This window comes from Suncus etruscus, chromosome 8 (genome assembly GCF_024139225.1).
Source record: "Suncus etruscus isolate mSunEtr1 chromosome 8, mSunEtr1.pri.cur, whole genome shotgun sequence".
Lineage (NCBI taxonomy): Eukaryota > Metazoa > Chordata > Mammalia > Eulipotyphla > Soricidae > Suncus > Suncus etruscus.
The window spans coordinates 23579731-23600457 of NC_064855.1; the positions used below are offsets into that span (position 1 = coordinate 23579731).

Below are 20727 nucleotides of genomic sequence, written 5' to 3' on the forward strand. Positions count from 1 at the left end.
GAGAAAAGAACTCTTATGTACTGCTGGTGGGAATGCCGTCTAGTTCAACCTTTATGGAAAGCAATATGAAGATTCCTCCAAAAACTGGAAATCGAGCTCCCATACGACCCAACTATACCACTCCTAGGAATATAACCTAGGAGCATAAAAATACAATACAAAAATCCCTTCCTTCCACCTATATTCATTTCAGCACTATTTACCATAGCAAGACTCTGGAAACAGCCAAGATACCCTTCAACAAATGAATGGCTAAAGAAACTGTGGTACATATACACAATGGAATATTATGCAGCTGTCAGGAGAGATGAAGTCATGAAATTTTCCTATACATGGATGTACATGGAATCTATAATGCTGAGTGAAATAAGTCAGAGCTCTCTCTGACTTAAAAGAGAGAAAGACGCAGAATGTTCTCACTCATTTATGGGTTTTAAGAAAAATGAAAGACATTCTGGCAATAATAACTTTCAGACACAAAAGAGAAAAGAGCTGGAATTTACAGCTCACCTCATGAAGCTCACCACAAACAGGGATGAGTTTAGTTAGAGAAATAACTATGTTTTGAACTATCCTAATAATGAGAGTGTATGAGGGAAATAGAAAGCCTGTCTAGAGTACTGGCGGGGGTTGGGTGGGGAGGAGGGAGATTTGGGACACTGGTGGTGGGAATGTTGCACTGGTGATGAGTGGTGTTCTTTACATGACTGAAACCCAAACACAATCATGTATGTAATAAAGTTGTTTAAATAAAATAGTCAACCGAAAATTGGGGGTCGTCTTATATGACGAGTATATCTCGAAAAATGTGTCAATATGCTGATAAATGAAAATTGTGTGAATATTGCCACAAAACGAATTTTCCAAATCGATCCTGCACCAATCACTGCCAGGCTGCTTGGACCGCCTCTGTAACTCAGCCAATCCAAGCAGGCTTTTTATGCATGCAAATTATACAATGTTCTGTACTGAATCTACACTGTAAAAAGCCTGCTCAGATTGGCTAGAGTCAGAGAGGACGTCTATTACAGTATAACCTTTGGACCTTTGCTTGTTGTGATTGGCTCACTGTGGAAGATACAGTTGCAGCACAGGAACATTCTGTCTTATACAGCAAATATAGGCCTAAACCTATGTTTTAACTGTAAAATTAGGGGGTCGTCTTATATGCCGAAAAATACAGTACTAATGTATAATCTGCAGATAGAAAAACAAAGAAAATTATATTAAACCTGGGCCTCTAAACTCATACCATATACTAGGAACAGTAAGTCAATGTTAATTATGATCATCTCCAAATGTGAACAGAAAACAGTACACTGAAAACAGTTTTACTGAAACATATATAAGCCTCAACCAGCTTTGTGAAAAACAAATTCTTTAATAAGAATAACTGTCAACACTAAGTACAGAAGTAGATTGGAAAATTAATGTGCTTAACTGGCCACTTTTAAAAGAAAATGAGCCAATACTAAAAGTAATATATGTTTCTTTGCACACAGACAATGCTGTACAAGAAGCACCTTATATTCTCATAAGGCATCCCAATAAAAGCCTATGTAAATTTAATGCATTAAATTCCAGAAGCTGTGTAGCCTTGCTCAGGAATAATTAAAAATAAAACACATTTATAGTGATTTATATTTTCATGAAATTGATGGAAAAATCCCAATTAACTCCAGGAGAATACTTTGTTTAGTTGTCATGTGTTAAATATTTCCACTGTTTCAGAAGCTTTTCAATTTGCAAATGAGAATACAACATAGGAAATATAAATCTTAGATGACCATTCTAACTTTATAATTTGTTCCCAGAGTGGGTATTTTTTGAAATCAGTGCATAGAAAATTCATATTATAAGACATATTTTAAAGGTGCAACCAATGAAAAAGTTAGAAATAGATGAAATGTGTTTGAATAATTGCGAGTATCCTTAAGCATTGTGCAAATCATTTTTCATTATTTTACAAACTCATAAGATTAACATTTAAGTGCTACTTCTTCCTCTTTTAAACATTTATACATGTTGTTGTGGGGAGTGGAGCTGATGGAACCTAGAACAAAAGGGTGTCTAAGAAATCCCTTACCTTGTTACCCATGTGGCCAGAGGCACCCATGCCCTAAGGACAAAGGAAATAGAAAAACTAAAGTAAATTCAAAGCAGCCCAAAACACCCAGCCAGAGGAGAGTTACCCATATAGAGCAACTTGCCTTTGTGTTAGCAAAAGATTAATGTGTTTACAGCTGATGTTTTATTTATGCTTGCTGAGTAAGATTTATAAGACTCTGTTTGGATCTTGTGCTTTCAGTATAAACATGTGCTCAGGTTTACCTCTTTACCCCTCCCTATTTCCTGCCTCCAGCTTATGCTTATGAGTTCTTGCAAGCTGTAATTGGTGGAAACTTGTAACACCCCCTATGATGTATTTTGTCTTTAAAAGCTGGTCTCCCAGGGCAATAAATCCTTTTGAACAGAGAGAGTTGTCTAAAGCATTCTCTTTACTAACCTCTGAAGTTTACTTCACAGATCGGATCTACTCGAGTGAACCCACAAATTACTAGGGACCTTCATTCCCACACCCCCGAGGGTCGGAGGTCCCTCATCGGGGGTCGCAGGTAGGGGAGAACTCTATTTTGTAGGCCTTTGAGACACATACACATTTGTTTTCAAATGCCTTTTTTCTTTTTCATCTAAAAATAAAATCATAGAAAAATTTTTAAACCAGTACTTCCAATTACATATAGTCTTTATCCAACCACGGACAAACATTTAAGTACTGTATTTTCCGGCGTATAAGACGACCCCCTAATTTTACAGTTAAAACATAGGTTTAGGCTTATATTTGTTATATAAGACAGAATGTTCCTGTGCTGCAACTGTATCTTCCACAGTGAGCCCAATCACAACAAGCAAAGGCCAAAGGTTATACTGTAATAGACGTCCTCTCAAATAACTACACTGAAAACTATCATAACAATGTGAATGAATGAGGGAAGTAGAAAGCCTGTCTCGAGTACAGGTGTGGGTGGGGTGGGGAGGAGGGAGATCTGGGAAATTGGTGGTGGGAATGGTGCACTGGTGAAAGGGGGTGTTCTTTACATGACTATAATCATACAACTATAATCATACTTGTAATCACGGTGTTTAAATAAAGATAATTTAAAAAAAATAAAAAAAAATAGACCTCCACTCTGACTGGCCAATCTGAGCAGGCTTTTGACAGTGTAGATTCGGGTACAAAATATTGTCTAATTTGCATGCATAAAAAGCCTGCTTGGATTGGCTGAGTTAGAGAGGCAGTCCGAGCAGCCTGGCAGTGATTGGTGCAGGATCGAGTTGGAAAATTAGTTTTGTGGCAATGTTCAGACAATTTTCGTTTAGTGGCATACTGAAACGTTTTTTGGGATATACTCGGCGTATAAGACGACCCCCGATTTTCGGGTGACTCTTTTTTGTTTCAAAAGTCGTCTTATACACCGGAAAATACGGAAATTACGTATAGTTTGTGCCTTATGATTAAGACATACTTTTTTATATTTTTTTAGGTTTTTTTTTCTCACACATACTTTTTTAAACGAGTACTACAATCATGATTTTAGTTCATTTACAGAAAACAAAAATACATGTAGCTTGTACAAATTATTATGCATTATAAAGTTCTCCCTTATGAAATAAAGACTAACAATAGACATTAAAAAAATACAAACTAGTTTTGAATTTATAATAAAGAATTGTACATTTTTATAGTTTAGGAAGAAATATTTAGTTCAGGGACTGGATAGATAGTACAGCAAGTAGGAAGATTACCAATTTGGGTTTGATCCCTAGCACCCCAAAAGTTCCCCTGAGCCCTACCTGGAGTGATCCCTGAGTATAAAACCAGGAGAAACCCCTGAGTACCACCCGCATGACCCAAACCCACCAAAAGAAAAGCAATATTTAATATAGCAATTATATTTAGCAACTATTATGTGCCAATTCTAGGGAGAAAAATAGAACTTACAACTTTCATTGTCCATTCAGACTTCTTAAAAATTAACATTAAAAGAACTGGGAAATATAAAAATCTATAATGCAACTGTTCACAACAGTAAAAGCATTAGGTTATATTTATAGTTCAGTGCTGACCAACGAGGTTTTTGAAAAATTTCTGCCAAGTCTATTTATAAAGTTTATATAACATGAACGTGACAAATACAAAACAAGTAAAATTTGTGACGATTTTATTTTCTTACTGTAATTCTTCCACAATGAATGCTTACCACATGGTAGGTGCTAATAGAATCTGCCTGTTAGACCACAACAAAATAGCTGTTTCAACTGAGTTCTGGCATTCACTAGCTATCTACTCAGAACAATCCCTAAGACACCAAGATAGATTCGCAATGATGCCAAGCATCCATCCATCACTGCACATTACTTCTCCAAGAAAGCCTACAGAGACACCAGGCTCTCAGGTGGCTGCAGCTGTGAAGCTGACCTCAGTCTGAGCCTGAAGACCATCCACAAGCCATCTACAATTTTCACAAGGAAAATGAAGATGTTAGCATGGCGTTAAGTGCTCCTTAAATGAGTACCAATAGGGAACTTGTACATGGGAAAACGAATTTATAGCTCTATCATGCAAGTAGTTCAATATACTATAACTTGTCAAAAGTTCAGATTCAGCTCTCCCATTGCAAAATGAATCCTAAAATGGTACGCTCAGTTTGAGCCAGCTCTGAATACTAAATAGTAAAAGGAGGAGAAGCTAAGCTGGCAGAGATGCTAAAGCATCATTTACTGCTAAGTTTACTAAAATGAAAAAATCTTATTTCCTGATTGTTTCCCAAAGAGAGCATTAAGACTGTTCAACAGCCAACTCCTCAAATGGAAGCTTTCTTAATAGAGTCTTAGTATGGCTTGTGATTACCAACAACTTTAACCTTGCAAGCGACAGCTGTACTTCTTGCAGATTACCCCCTTCCTTTTTTCTTTTGGTTTCTGGGCCACACCCAGCACTACTCAGGGGTTGCTCATCGTTCTGAGCTCAGAAATCACTCCTGGCAGGCTCCCAAGATCATATGGGATGCCCAGAATCGAACCCGGGTGTCACGGCATGCAGTATAGATGTCTCCATTATAGGGGAAGCAAGCCCACCAGGTGTCTATTGACTTTCCTGGTGCAGTGAACTGATACTCTCCACAAAAAATGAACGCCAGCTGGTGGACGTTAATTATTCCCCCTACATGGATTACTGGCAATACTTCTGATATTCATGACATGATAGGGACATTACAATTTCTTTCTTACTATCGAACACATTCTCTCCCTGGCAAAAATACAGGCCAAAATTGCAGGCCTCAGTCTATGACTCAGAGAAATTCTCCACACCAAAACTCTGCCAGTTTTGGCCCCTGGCCAAATAAATCTGCATTTCTAAAAGCATAGTGGTCAATATAAATGCAAACCCACTAATTGGTAAGCAAACAGTTCCTATCTTCCTTGCTAGTTGCTATGGGCGAATCCCCAAATTGTAGCAAAGCAAGTTTCTTATCCTTTATCATAAGAACATCCTTTCTAAACTAGAACACCCCCTTCTCCTCCCTTTTAGTTCAGGATTCTTTTCACCTGTATTGGCTAGTTTTTTGATATGTATATTTTAAGGCCTCCTGCCTTTTGTCAATGCAGAAATGCCTTTCATACCAGAGACTTGTATTCAAGTCTATTAAAGATGTGGGTCCCCATACAATTTATTTTGTGTGGTCTCATTATTTCATATTTCATATTCGACCACTCCTGTATCCATTTTCCTCTCGTGAAGGATTTTGTCCCCACTAGAAATGCTGAGATGCAAGAGGCCTGGAGCACCTGGTCTCACCCAGATTGGCTGCTGCAAGGCAAATGCCCAACAGCTATGCTAAATCTCTCCAGCCTGCCTTTTTTTTTTTTTTTAATTTTAGCTTTTGTCACCCTGAACTATTAATGAGTTTTTACCTTGTTTAAGGAGGAAAAAGCTCAAGATTAAAAAGAATCACTCAGGGGGCTGAGCACAGTGGTAGAGCCTTTGCCTTGCAAGCAGCCAACCTGAGACGAACCCAGGTTTAATCCCTGGTATCCCAAATGGTCCCCCAAGCCTGCCAGGAGCTATTTCTGAGTAAGGAGTAACCCCTAGGTGCCTCCAGGTGTGGCCCAAAAACAAAGTAATTAATTTAAAAGAAAAAAGAGATACTGTTAAAAAAAAATGTCTTTCATTTTTCTTAAAGCCCATAGATGAGTGAAACCATTCTGCATCTTTCTCTCTCCCTCTGACTTACTTCACTCAACATAATAGATTCCATGTACATCCATGTATAGAAAAATTTCATGACTTCATCTCTCCTAACGGCTGCATAGTATTCCATTTTGTATATGTACCACAGTTTCTTTAGCCACTCATGTGTTGAAGGGCATCTTGGTTGTTTCCAGAGTCTGGCTATTGTAAATAGCGCTGCAATGAATATAGGAGTAAGGCAGGGATTTTTGTATTGTATTTTTGTGTTCCTCGGGTATATTCCTAGGAGTGGTATAGCTGGATCATATGGAAGCTCAATTTCTAGTTTGTGAAGGAATCTCCATATCGCTTTCCATAAAGGTTGTACTAGACAGCATTCCCACCAGCAGTGAAAAAGAGCTCCTTTCTCTCCACATCCCCGCCAGCACTGCTTGTTTTCCTTTTTTGTGATGTGTGACAATCTCAGTGGCATGAGGTGGTACCTCATAGTAGTTTTGATTTGCATCTCCCTGATGATTAGTGATGTAGAGCATCTTTTTATGTGCCTTTTGGCCATTTGCCTTTCTTCTTTTTCAAAGTGTCTGTTCATTTCTTCTCCCCATTTTTTGATGGGGTTAGTTTTTTTCTTGTATAGTTCTGTAAGTACCTTGTAAATTTTGGATATTAGCCCTTTATCTGATGAGTATTGGGTGAATAATTTCTCCCACTCAGTGGGTGGCCTTTGTATTCTGGGCACTATTTCCTTTGAGATGCAGAAGCTTCTCAGCTTAATATAGTCCCATCTGTTTATCTCTGCTTCCACTTATTTGGAAAGTGCTGTCTCCTCCTCAAAGATGCCTTTAGTCTCAATGTAGTGTTTCACCTACATGTTGTTCTATATACCTTATATTTTCAGATATGATATCAAGGTCTTTAATCCATTTGGATTTTACCTTTGTACATGGTGTTAGCTGGGGGTCTGAGTTCGATTGTTTGCAAGTGGCTAACCAGTTGTGCCAACACCACTTGTTGAATAGGCTTTCCTTGCTCCATTTAGGATTTCTTGCTCCTTTATCAAAAACTAGGTGGTTATATGTTTGAGGAACCTTCTCTGAGTACTCAAGCCTATTCCACTGATCTGAGGGTCTGTCTTTATTCCAATACCATGCTGTTTTTATAACTATTGCTTTGTAATACAGCTTAAAATTGGGGAAAGTAATGCCTCCCATATTCCTTTTCCCAAGGAGTGCTTTAGCTATTCGAGGTTGTTTATTGTTCCCGATGAATTTCAGAAGTATTTGATCTACTTCTTTGAAGAATGTCATGGGTATCTTCAGAGGAATCGCATTAAATCTGTACAATGCTTTTGGAAGTATTGCCATTTTAATGATGTTGATCCTGCCAATCCATGAGCAAGGTATGTGTTTCCATTTCCGCGTGTCTTCTCTTATTTCTTGGAGCAGTGTTTTGTAGTTTTCTTTGTATAGATCCTTCACATCTTTAGTTAGATTGACTCCAAGATATTTGAGTTTGTGTGGCACTAATGTGAATGAGATTGTTCTCTTAATGTCCATTTCTTTTTTTTTTTTTTTTTTTAAAAATATGGAACGCTTCACGAATTTGCGTGTCATCCTTGCGCAGGGGCCATGCTAATCTTCTCTGTATCGTTCCAATTTTAGTATATGTGCTGCCGAAGCGAGCACTTAATGTCCATTTCTTCCCTATCATTATTAGTATATAAAAAAGCCATTGATTTTTGTGTGTTAATTTTGTAGCCTGCCACTTTGCTATATGAATCTATTATTTCTAGAAGCTTTTTGGTAGCATCTTTAGGGTTTTCTAGATAGAGGAACTATTCTATTAACTCTCATCTTTTCCCTCTTTCTCAATCTATCAAATCCAAGATAAACTTCTGTATTAATTACACCTGACCTGTTCTACAAAGATCTTTATGACTCTGGCCCAAATTTTTAAAATTGTATTACTAAAAGAAAACATAAAACATTGTATGTGATTCACTTAATGTTTCCAGAGAGAATCTGTGATCTCCACAACTATGTAACTTTCCTGAATAGGATTTGTTTTCTATCTGATCAGTAACATGCCCATTAAAAATGAGTAAGAGAAACATTTGACTAATTACAGAGACAAACTGAACCAGAAGATATTTAAGGTCAAACAACACAATCTCATATGCTTACCCTCTCTGCTCATAAGCTCAGTATTTTTATACTTTGGGGTCTGGGCACTGAATTGTTTCAAGAAAAGTCGGAATAAATGAGTCCCTTAAGGAGCTGGCAGGCTGTTGTTGTTGTTTTTTACAGAGATCAACAGAATTAAAAAGAAGTTGGTGTTTTAAGTAGTCCAGAGGGGTCTTTTGACCTGAGAAACTAGAGCTATAAATAGCCTCATTAAATAACCATTTCTTGGCTTCTGCTAAGGCTTTACATTTCACACACTGTACAATTCAATCCACAGGCACAAATGGAAAAAATGGTCCCCAGCTGAAATGAAACTAATCTCCCTCAACTTTGCTTTTAAAGAATTCCTAGAAAACTACACAAAGCCATTTAAATTAATAGTATTAATGAGAATATAATCAAATATAAACCAGTTGGAGTTGCAGATTTGAAAAGCTTATGAATCATTTTTCTTATTTATGCTACTAAAATACACTTTGGCAAAAATAAATAAATCCAACACAGATGTGAACATGCAGACCTGCCAAAATAATTCCACTTTCATATTTCTGGCTTAAAATAACTCATATCATTTTGGTGGCTGTGAGTAATCAAAAGAGATAGTCAGGTACTGCCTGATAATGTCTAGACTGTTTCTCCAAGCTTCTTATACGTGGGGACAACAAAACTAAAATGGAACTACACATGGAGGAGCATGTGTGCTGGCACTGACAAACTAGAAGTCTACTTCCAATTAATTGTTTCAGCCAAGATTAAGTCTTCAGTTGAAGTCACAACTACAGCCGAAAATTTTAAAATGAATTCTGGCAAAGTGGCATAAACACATAGTCCCAAATCTACCCAGACCTCAGAGGTGCAGCTCAGAAGTAAAAAACAAACTCTGCATGTATGAGGCCCTGAATTTAAGCCCTGACACCTCAACCCCTCCAAGCAAAGAACTATTTTACATATACATTAGCACAGCTTTACACACACACACAAAGATCTCCAAATGCTCATTAGCATACCAATCTAATCTCTTCAAGCAAACCCAATATAAAATAAAATATTTGAGCTGCAATATGAGAAGTTAGCTTTTACCAAGGAATTCTCTTAATGAATATTATGAGAAGATACAACCACCAAACTTCCTCAGTTAAATTTTTTTCTAAGAAACAGATTATCATCAAGAAAGTTTCTAGAGTTCAATGCAATCAATATATAGAGAAAGAAAAAGATGGATGGAATAATTCAAATTTAGGAATAAGGTCACATATGATTATCTATCCTGTCTTGAACCCAGTTTTTCAAAACCAATATAAGGTTACTATTGAAGATTAATTCATTCAGTCACAAATATATTCTGAGCCTTATGTTCCCAGTACATTATTCTATAAAACTGTAAAGTTTCAAATTGAGGTAAGAAACCTGAATAAATAGATAATAGATCAACCAGATTTGAATTAGTTTCTACTAAATTATTTAGTCACTCACTCATATTCTGCAAACAGCTACTAACAATAATGACAGGCAGTGCTGACAAACAGTAAAACACAAAGATGAATATACATTCCCTGCTTCCATTAAGGTACACAATATAGTATAGTGAGGAAAATCAATGGTATGAGAGTCAATGTGCTCAGTGCTAGGAGGGAATGAATACCAGTCATTCAGTAAATGTTCTGCATCCTTGAATTGGTTTCAGCCAAGTTACCACCCTCCATTTTATCAAATAAACACATTTATTTTCTCAAAGCACAATATGTGTCTCAGGAACTCAAGTTGATTTTTTTTCCCTTTATTTCCCATTTTATTGAGGTACTGTGATTGACAACACTGTGAAAATCCAATAGCCTTTCTTTGCAATTTGGAAGAATAGAACAAAAAAGCAATGATGTAAAGAGTCCTGATTTTTCTATGAGGCAATCACCATGGTCTGTGATGTCTTTTCCAGATTATCTCTTCAAGGATGTCACTTATAAAAGGGGACCTGCAAAAGCAGCAGACACCAGATTCGGTCTCAATTTGTTAGTCAAGTCTCCCTATGAGGAGAAGGTATGAGAGATGTACCAGCAGCCCTCTTCTAAGACTGTGGGGTATATAGCAAACCTACCCTGAGATGGCACCAACATAGACACACCTGCACATGACCCTTGTGGAACCTGCAAGACAGGGGGCTAAAACAAACACAAGCTGTGCAAAGTTGTCTAGGAAAACATATGGCATCTTCTGATCTAAATACAAAGTAACAATCCCAGAACCTTCACAGTTCTTCACACCTGTAAGTTATTTGTTCCTTATTCAGTAAATAAATACAAAAACAAGTGACTCCACAATTCCTACCAAGATACACTATTTAATGAGTCCTCATTTATAAAGTCCTCACTTATTGGGGCCAGAGCAATAGCACAGTGGTAGGGCATTTGCCTTGTATGAGACGGATGCAGCACAAACCCATGTTCAATTCCCGGCATCCCAAATGGTTCCCTGAGCCTACCATGAGCGATTTCTGAGTGCAGAGCCAGGAGTAAACCCTGAACACCATCGGGTGTGACCCAGAAACAAACAAATAAATAAAGTCCTCACTTATAAACCATCTGGAGAACTTGTTAGCTAAACTGGTGTTAAGAGTCACACTGGCAATTTAGCCAGACTCTAATAGCATATTCAGGAGTAATAAAAGCACACCCTTCTTTTGGTAGAGGGCAACTTTACAAATAGACTACCAATCAACAATGCTCATTTAAAAACAATACTTAAACCAAGACATTAAATAAAATGCCTCAATAGTTATGAAACCCATATGACTCAATGTGCCTGAAATTGAGTCAATTTAAAAACTGGTTAACAGATGAGGTTGGAGTGATACAGCACAGGGGGTAAAGGCATTTGCTTTGCATGCTTCTGACTATTTTGATACACAGTAGCCGATATGGTCCCCCAAGCCTGCCAAGGGTAACTCTAAGCACAGAACCAGGAGTATCCCTAGTGCTGCCAAGTGTGGCTCAAAAACAAAACAAACAAAAATAATAACTGATTAATAGAAAAGAATAAAAGAAAGTAAAATCCACTAAAAGCCAACTCTTCTATTTATAGACAAAAAAAAAGGCCCAATCTGAGAAGATTCCTGTAGAGAGTAGATATAAACTGAAAGAAATTTACCTGCTCTTTGACTTGCAAAGTTCTACTTTGTGGAAACAGCAGCAGATAGGAATAGTCCAGATAGAGCAAAAGATACAAAGACAACAAAATAAAGCAGAGGCGAGAAAAGTATTTAGCAAGCACTTACAGTTTATGGAATATGGAAGCATTTCCACTATCAAGCATTCTGAAATTAGGGTGCCTTCCAAAATTAGGTATCGGTGCAAGAAAGAAAAGATTTTCTCTGCTTTCTGGGTTCCTATGATAGAAACCAATAGGTATGAAAATTTATACAGGTGAAAGAATTATTCTAATCATGATCACCCAATGATGTAATAAAAAGTATGTCATTTTAATTTAGAAAACCAACTTAGATAAGAATTCTTATTATGAGGCAAGTTTTATGATGACTATTACTGAGAAATGAGTTGATTTGTTTATTCCACCAATGTGAGGGGAAGGAATGAATCTTCAAGAAAAAAATAGCACCAGAAGATAATTCCTGAAATATAATTCATGTGTTATGTGCTCTCAGAAAAGCTGCAATAAGTGATTTCTATCTCATGTTTAGGATTTTCATCATATAGTCCATGGACTTTAGAGTGCCAATACCGCTATGACTCTTGTTTTGGAAGTTCAAAGTTAATGCACTATAAAGAATCACCACTGTATTGGCTTTATTTGAACTGTAACAAAACATCATTCTCTTTTCAATCATTTATTAAGTCAAATAAAACCAAGCAGATTCTCTGCCCAACAGTATATCAGAACAGTCTGTCACCTCTATTCCAACAGCCTGTAGGCAAACTAAAATAAGAAAGGAAAACAAACTAAAAACAGCAACAAGCTTGGGGGCAGGGGAACTGCTGAGAGGAGAAATATGCCCAAAGATTGATGAACCTGCTTCAAATAAACTTTGCTGTCCATGGTATACACCAATGGCTCAAAAAGAGAGCCCAGAAATCCAGATTATTGGAAATTGCATCGTAAATGTTTCTAGTAGTGATTTGTTCAAGATGAGCTTGTTTTTATAGTTTTGTTTTGATACTCAGGATAAGTGTTATTGATGAATGCCATGGGAGATATTCATTTGTAGAAAATGACCCCATGCTACAAGCAAGCATGAAGTATCTACTATAACACTTGAATGACCCTGCACAGACTATGGAAACAAACAAGAAATGTTGTTTAGGGTCAGAGAGACTCATCTTCTGGAAATTTCATCCTCAAGTCAGTGTGCCTACCAGAAGTCACTTTCCCAGTCTTTTTCTTAATCTTCTTCCCTTCTCTGAAGGGATAAGTACACAATCTAAACAAGGAGCCCAATACCAAAAAGGTCAAGGAACTCTCTAATCTCAATTGTGATGTTATCCTTCCACATCAAATCCATTCATCAGAAAAACCTGAAGGCAGAGAAGGGTTAGAGAGAAACTAGAGTTCTCCAAATAGCCAACAGTATGTTCCATTTACTACACAATATTTATCACACACACTCAAACATCCCACAAGACTATTATATTCTATTATAAACCTATAAACACAAGACAGTATAAATGGAGGTTGATAGGGAGAGGTAAAAAAATAACAACCCAACCTAAAAGGAGAAGGCCATAGAGAAAGCAAAGAGCTAGGAAAATAAGTGTCTGTCTCACCTTTTCAGTCACAAACTTTGCTGTTTCACACCACTGTAGATGGGTGACAGGTTAGAAATTAAATTCAGCAAAGATAGCTCCAGAAGCACTACCTAAAACCATCATAAATTAGCATATTAAGTTTATACTCTAACTCTGCCTTAAGGAAAAAAATAACACTTTTTTAATACATAGGCAAAGCTGGACCTACTGAACTTGACTAAAATGCAACTGTACTGACCAATCTGTTTGTTTGCATCAGCTCCCAGGAGGGATCTCTTTCATTCCCCACACTCAGCCCAGAATTCCTGCTCAATTAACCAACAGGAAAGATTCATACATAATATGAGTACAAAGCAAAGCTAAAGTATAGTGCTATAAGAAGGGCTGGGGGTGGGGAGGGGAAGTGTTTTTTAAAACAATATTTAAAAAAATTGTTTTTATTCAAGAATGTATTTCAACAAAGCAATAAAGCTGCCATTGTGAAAGAGAAAATTAAGAAACTGAAAATTTCTTCTGGTTAAAATTAGTCTATTTGGGACTGGCGAATAGTATCACAGGTAGGATATTTGCCTAGCATATGGCTGACCCAGGTTTGATCCCTGGAATCCATTACAGTCCCCCAAGCCCACCAGGAATAATTTCTGATGCAGAGCCAAGAGTAAGATCTCACCACCACCACCACCCACCACTATCACCACTTCATTCCACCACCACCACCACCACAAAAAAAGAGAAGGAAAAAAAAAAAGAGTAAGACCTGAACACAATCGGATTTGGCCCAAAAAAAAAATCCAAACAAAAAAATAAAAATGTATTTAAAAAATTAGTCTCTGTTCTAAATTATGTATGACTTTAAGGAGAATCAAAATCTCAGTGACATAAAAACTCTTAAGATATTTCATCTTCTAGTCATATACCTATCACACACCAACTTTCCAAGTGCTTTGGAGTATCTGCCTTGCAAACAAGAAGTTCCAAGTTTGATTCTGAGTCCTAGTAAATGCTCTGAGGTGCTTGGTGGGTTTTTTGCTTGTTTCTTTGGGGTTGGTTGGTTGGTTGGTTGGTTGGTTGGTTGGTTGGTTGGTTTGGTTAGGGCAGTGTTCAGGGTTACTCATGGCTCTGCACTCAGAAATTACTCCTATAAGGCTCAGGGATACAGGAGATCAAGTGCAAGATACAGGTCTTCCAAGTGCAAGGCAAAAGTCCTACCCACTGTGCCTAACTACTGAATGTTTTTAATACAGTCTAACAGCTCTATTCTTTATGCCTGGCAGTCCAATACTACCTGTGATCCCAGTGGCACAAGTGACGACTGCCAGTGGCACCAAAGTCAAAGCCAGGCATATTTAACTATTGCAACTAGAGAGTGAAAATCTTTATGAAAACGTTAGGACAGGGGTCTCAAATTCGCAGCCCGCGGGCCATTTGCGGCCCTCCATACAACATTTTGTGGCCAGCGGCTGGCCTTCAAATATCGCAGTATTAGCGATTATTCGCTTACCGATTATTCGGTATAATAATATAATCGAATAATAATATAATCGAATAATCACAATAAAAATCGCATTAGTAAAAAAATCACATTAAACATTAGCATACCCCAAGCAGTTCAGTTCAGGGTATGCAAATGTTTAATGCGATTTTTTTTCTTACTAATGTGATTTTTTATTGCGAATATCACCCCGACTTTGCCTCCTGCGGCCCCCAGGTAAATTGAGTTTGAGAACTCTGGTTTAGGAGCACCTCCGTGACCCACAGCCACCACTACAACCAGAAGCATCACAATCAGAATGAGTGTGATCCCTACACAAAAATACAAGCACCACAACCAAATGGGTAATTCCTGGCAAGTATCTTCCTAGGTCTGTGTGTATGCGTGCACATGCTCACATGCATGTATGTAACCCCCAGACATCAAAACAACAATAGGAAAAGCTGTAAGAACGACGTTAAACTAGAATGCATATATATGTATTGTGTCCATCTTTCTAGTAGTTATGGGCCATCAGCCCATAACTCCATGAGGACAGGCAATACTGATATCCATAATGCCTGGCACAGAGAAGCAGTTGCTAAATAAATTTTTCTATGGCTCATGTAAAGCCTTCATTTAGTAAGTTTCCAACAAGACTGCAAACTCTTGTAGTAAGGAACAACAATACATCAAAGCAAATAAGATTTAATTCCACTGTCACCAAGAGGATATTAATTTCCACAAGTGCCTCTATCATCTTGATTCAGCAAGGACCTTTGAAGTTGGGTTTGAAAACATACATTGAAAAGAATAAAGTCAAAACAGAAAGACAAGAATATAGCTAGACATTTAATAGCCAAGGGGAAATAAATGAAAACCTAAATCCAGTGACCCCAAAAGAACAACCATCCATTAATTTTTTAAGTAATAAGTAAACATTTTGTGCTTAGATTCAAAAATAGTCTATATAGTCAACAATCTGAAAATGAACCTTTCATAAGTGAGAGAAGCTATCATATAAATTTCTACTATTGCACTTGCTTTATTGATACAGATAGAACAAAAGAACATGATAACTGAGAAGTCCTTAATTATGAGTGTATCCTAACAATCAAGGTCAATTCATGACTCAAGAATAACAAGTCCAGGGCCAGAGAGATAATACAAATATTAAAGCATTTGTCTTATACACATTAACCCTAGTTTGATCCCTCGCACTGCACATGGTTCCCTGAGCAGCTGAGTGTGGCCCATTACTCTCCCTCTCCCAGGAAAAAAAATGAACATGTTCTAGTTCACAATACCTGAAACCTAACAGACACTCAGTAATTGTAGTGAAAAAGAGGAAAGAAAGAAAAGAAAGAAAAGATTAAGAGCAGAGAGGTATAAAAATTCCAGTTCCCAGGACTGGAGTAATGGTGCAAGTGGTAGGGCATCTGCCTTGCACATGCTAACCTAGGACAGACTGTGGTTCGAACCTCCAGCATCCCATTTGGTCCCCCAAGCCAGGAGTAATTTCTGAGTGCATAGCCAAGAGTAACCCCTGAGCGTCACCAGGTTTGCCCCCCCCAAAAAAAAAATTTTCTAGTTCCTATGTATCAGAATCTTGAATTGGAACTGAAGATATTTTTGTAAGAAAATACTTAGAATGATCTAATAAGTTACCACATCTGCACTTCAATACCAATAGCAAATTCTTATAATAGGACAAATTTTGTGCTAAACTGTTAAGACTCAATGTAAACATATTCCAGATATTTAAGGTACTAAAAAATGATCTATAAGGATCATTCATATCTTAAAACTGATCTGTGTTGAGCCTGAGAAGAAAGTACAGTGAATAGGCCATTGTCTTCCATGCAGACAACTTGGGTTTCATCCACAGCACCCCATGTGATGCCTAAGTCCCTCCAGGAGTGATCCCTGAGTGCAGAGCCAGGAATAACCCATAAGTATGACCCCAAAGAAAACTAACAAACTCCTGATCTGTGCTCAAGAGCTTTAAAAATTTTGCTTAATTTACTTATCAGTCTCACTTCTAAAATAAAATGTGAAAGAAAAAGTATATTTTCAGAGATTTTATACATGTAAGAAAATATAAAATATTTCTATATAAAAATATATAAATTTTGATTTCTATAGTCACATTTTTCTCTAATAATGTTTCCCAGGAGATCAACTTCTTAGATACCTACCCAATTTCCAATGAAAGTAGCAAAACAAATCTCCAGCCTAGAGGAGAAGGTCAACCAGCTTTACTTCTTTCTGCCTCTGGGACATGATCACTGGCAAAACTCTCTCCAACCCATCTCTTACTACTTAATCCTCAGGACTCCTCCTTGCTAAGGAAGCTATCTTTCTAGCAAAGCCATGGTCCTGTCAAATAGAAGATGACAGTAGAAAGTAGTTTTCTACATGGCATCACTTGTACCTAGAACTCAATACCTTTATTCTCACTGTCCAAGTCCAAAAATACTAGTATATCAATTCTGTTGTAAATTCTGTTCCTATGTAAAACATTTGCTCTGTTGCTGACTACATCTCTATCCCAAAGTGCTCTACTGCTGAGCTACATCCCTAGACCGAAGTGGTCACTGGGACTTGGGACAACAATCTTAAACAAAAGGAGACTAAAATTCCTCGCCTTGCTATCATTATAGGTATCAGAAAGTAAACAACATGTAAATAATGTGCAGAAAGAAAAAAAAGCCAACAAAATTGACTGACTTACATCAGAGACAGATCTGAGCACAAATCTCACCAACCTCACCCTAGAAAAAATTACTCAAAGTTTTGAAAAATTTGTTTAAATAACTACATTTCCTATCATGAAGATAAAGTGAGACCTTGTGATGAAACAAGTATAAGACACCACATAAGTCATCAGTGGTAGTAAACATTACTGAGTAAAATCCCTGTAATTTGCAATCCAAAGTATATCTACTGGCTCCTACCCTCAACTGAGTTCTACAAACTTTGACACTTTACCAAATGACAGGTAAATTATGATCAAAACACAACAGCCTGCAAAATACATAATTAAGCCAGTTCTCTCATGTGTCTATTTGTTCTCACTATAGATAATTCCAAAACAAGAGCGACAAAAATATCTAGAGAAAGGCAGCAAAGTCTGAAAAAGCAGTTACGAGAGAAAAACACTAATTGATCCTGGAAAATGTTACTATTACTTTTCACTTTATATAGATCTATATGGTTTGCTTAATTTTCTTTACCAGGTCTGACCTTTAAAATTAAGTAAGAATGGGATGAGCTAGATAATGCAAGATACTTACTTGCCGTGGATGCAGCCAATCCTGATTTAATCCCCAGCACAATATATGTTCCCCATAGTACTAACAGGCATGCTACATGAGCAAGAACTAGGTACTGCTCAAAACTAGTGTATGCTCAAAAAAACAAATAAAAGAGAAAAAAAAAAAAAAAGAAAAAGCAGCCACCACCACCTCAAATGCAATGCAATAATAAATAATAAAACCAAGGGTAAAGGCAAAATAGAAACGAAGATTACAGATAGAATCAAACTCAACAAAAATGTTTTAAAAACATGAAAAAGGATATTGTGATCATTGAATGCAAATAAATAATAATTTTGAAAACTTGGCAACTAGATGGAGAAAAAATAAGAAAAGAATTTTTATATTTCAGTTAAAGAAAATCATTTCAACTATGTCCAGCACTGGGTAAAGTGCAAAACCAAAAACTAAAAAATTAGTATCTCAGTCCTGCCAACTGCCCCAAAATGTTTGGCATATGTCAAAATACTTCAACTGTATTACTATAAAAATTACATAGCTATTTTATACAGAACTTATTATAGTATATCATATAAATCAATTCTTAGGTAACAGATGTTCACATAACAATTCTATTTTCATTTATATTCTGAAATACCAAAAAAAAAAAAAAAAAGGCTGACCTACACAGGATATCTTTTTTTTATGTGAAATCTTTTTGCTTTTAAATCTTTATTTAAGCACCAGGATTGCAAGCATGATTGTAGTTGGGTTTCAGTCATAAACAGAACACCACTCTTCACCAGTGCAACAATCCCAACACCAATGCCCCCTCCAACCTCTCCCACCCCTGCCTGTATTCGAGACAGGCATTCTACTTCTCTGATTCCTTGATATTGTCATGCTAGCTGTTAGTGTAGTTAGTACACGAACATTATTACACTCACCATTCTTTGTGATGAGCTTCATAGTGTGAGCCAGTCCTTCCAGCCATCATCTCTATTGTCTCTGGTCATTATAACAATAATGTCTTTAATTTTTCTTAAAACTCTTGAATGAATGAGACTATTCTGTGTATCTTTCTTTCCCTCTAACTTATTTCACTCAGCATAATAGTTTCCATAGCCAACCATGTATAAGAAAATTTAATGACTTCATCTCTCCTGACAGCTGCATATTATTCCATTGTGTATATGTACCACAGTTCCTTTTGCCACTCATCTGTTGAAGGGCATCTTGGCTGTTTCCAGAGTCTGGCTATTGTAAATAGCACTGCAATGAATATAGGTATGAGGAAGGCATTTTTGAATTGTATTTTTGTGTTTCTAGGATATATCCCTAGAAGTGGTATAGCTGGATCATATAGGAGCTCAATTTCCAGTTTTTTTTTTAAATTTCCATTTTTTTGAGGAATCTTCATATTGTTTTCCAGAAAGGCTGGACTAGACATGAATGAACAGACACTTCCTCAAAAAAGAAATACAAATGGCCAAAATAAGCGCATTAAAAAAATGCTCCAGGGGCCGAAGAGATAGCATGGAGGTAAGGTGTTTGCCTTGCATGCAGAAAGTCGGTGGTTCGAATCCCGGCACCCCATATGGTCCCCTGAGCCTGCAGGAGAGATTTCTGAGTGTATAGCCAGGAGTAACCCCTGAGTGCTGCCATGTGTGTGCCCCCCCAAAAAAAAAGAAAAAGAAAAAAATGCACCACATCACTAATACCATTTAGTCCAGCCTTTCTAGTCCAGAACACAAAAAAAACAATACAAAGATGCCCTCTGCATTCCTATATTCATTGCAATGCTATTACAATAGCCAGAATCTGAAAACAACCTAGATGCCTTTCAACAGATGAATGACTAAAGAGACTGTGATACATATACACAATGGAATTATGGAGTCAACAGGAAAAAATGAAGTCATGAAATTTTTCTATTCAGAGATGGACATGGATACTATTATGCTGAGTGAAATAAGTCAGAGGAAAGAGAGACAGACACAAAATAGTCTCACTTATCTATGGGATTTAAGAAAAAGAAAAGACATTATTGTAATAATACCCAGAGATAACAGACATGAGAGCTGGAAGGGCCGGCCCATGATATGAAGCTTACCACAACAGTGGTTGAGTGCAGTTAGAGAAATGCAGTAAATACACTGCAGAAATGTAAAAACTACACTAACAACTAGTATGACAATGGTAATGAGTGAGAGAAATAGAATGTCTTGAATACAGGCAAAGAATGGGGGAGGATGGTGATGGGGAGCATTACTAATGGGAAGGTTGCACTGGTGAAGGTGGGGTTCTTTTTTTATGACTGAAACCTAACTATAAACATGTTTGTAATTATGGTGCATAAATAAAGGTTATTAAAAAATGAAAGTGGTGAAGGAATACTGGCATTTAGGGGGAAGCTATACTGTAATTATATTAGAGCCTGAAAATACTGCACTTTTGAAAACTATCACTACCACAATAAAAATATTACATACATGAAAAGAAAAAAAATTCCAGGTCCTCTATTTAGAATACTGAACTGATGTTGAAAGTAAACTTCGCATTTAGAGAAATTAAATCTTTGTCAGGAACATTTATAACAATTTAAATCAGCATATGATATATTAAAAATCACAGTGAAGAATCCTCACATCATATCCAGGAAACCACAACTTGAATGTTATTGTCAGCTCTCTAGCTATTTTTAAAAATGCATTAAATGGTTTCATTCACATGTGAAATAAGAATCACTAAAACAAACAAACTAGAGGGGAAAATAAACCTCCTGGGCAGTAAAAGTTACAGTGGGCAAAGA

General features: G+C 36.9%; 1 protein-coding gene and 1 non-coding gene across 2 annotated transcripts in view; both read right to left on the reverse strand.

Moving 5' to 3' along the window:
• The window catches only part of DDX10 (DEAD-box helicase 10), a 278266-nt gene that overhangs the window by 209695 nt on the left and 47844 nt on the right, over positions 1-20727 (reverse strand). The gene's annotated exons all lie outside the window — the stretch shown is intronic.
• LOC126016865 (U6 spliceosomal RNA) lies at positions 7829-7935 on the reverse strand. The gene has a single exon (XR_007498551.1). It is a non-coding gene; the product is annotated as a U6 spliceosomal RNA (small nuclear RNA).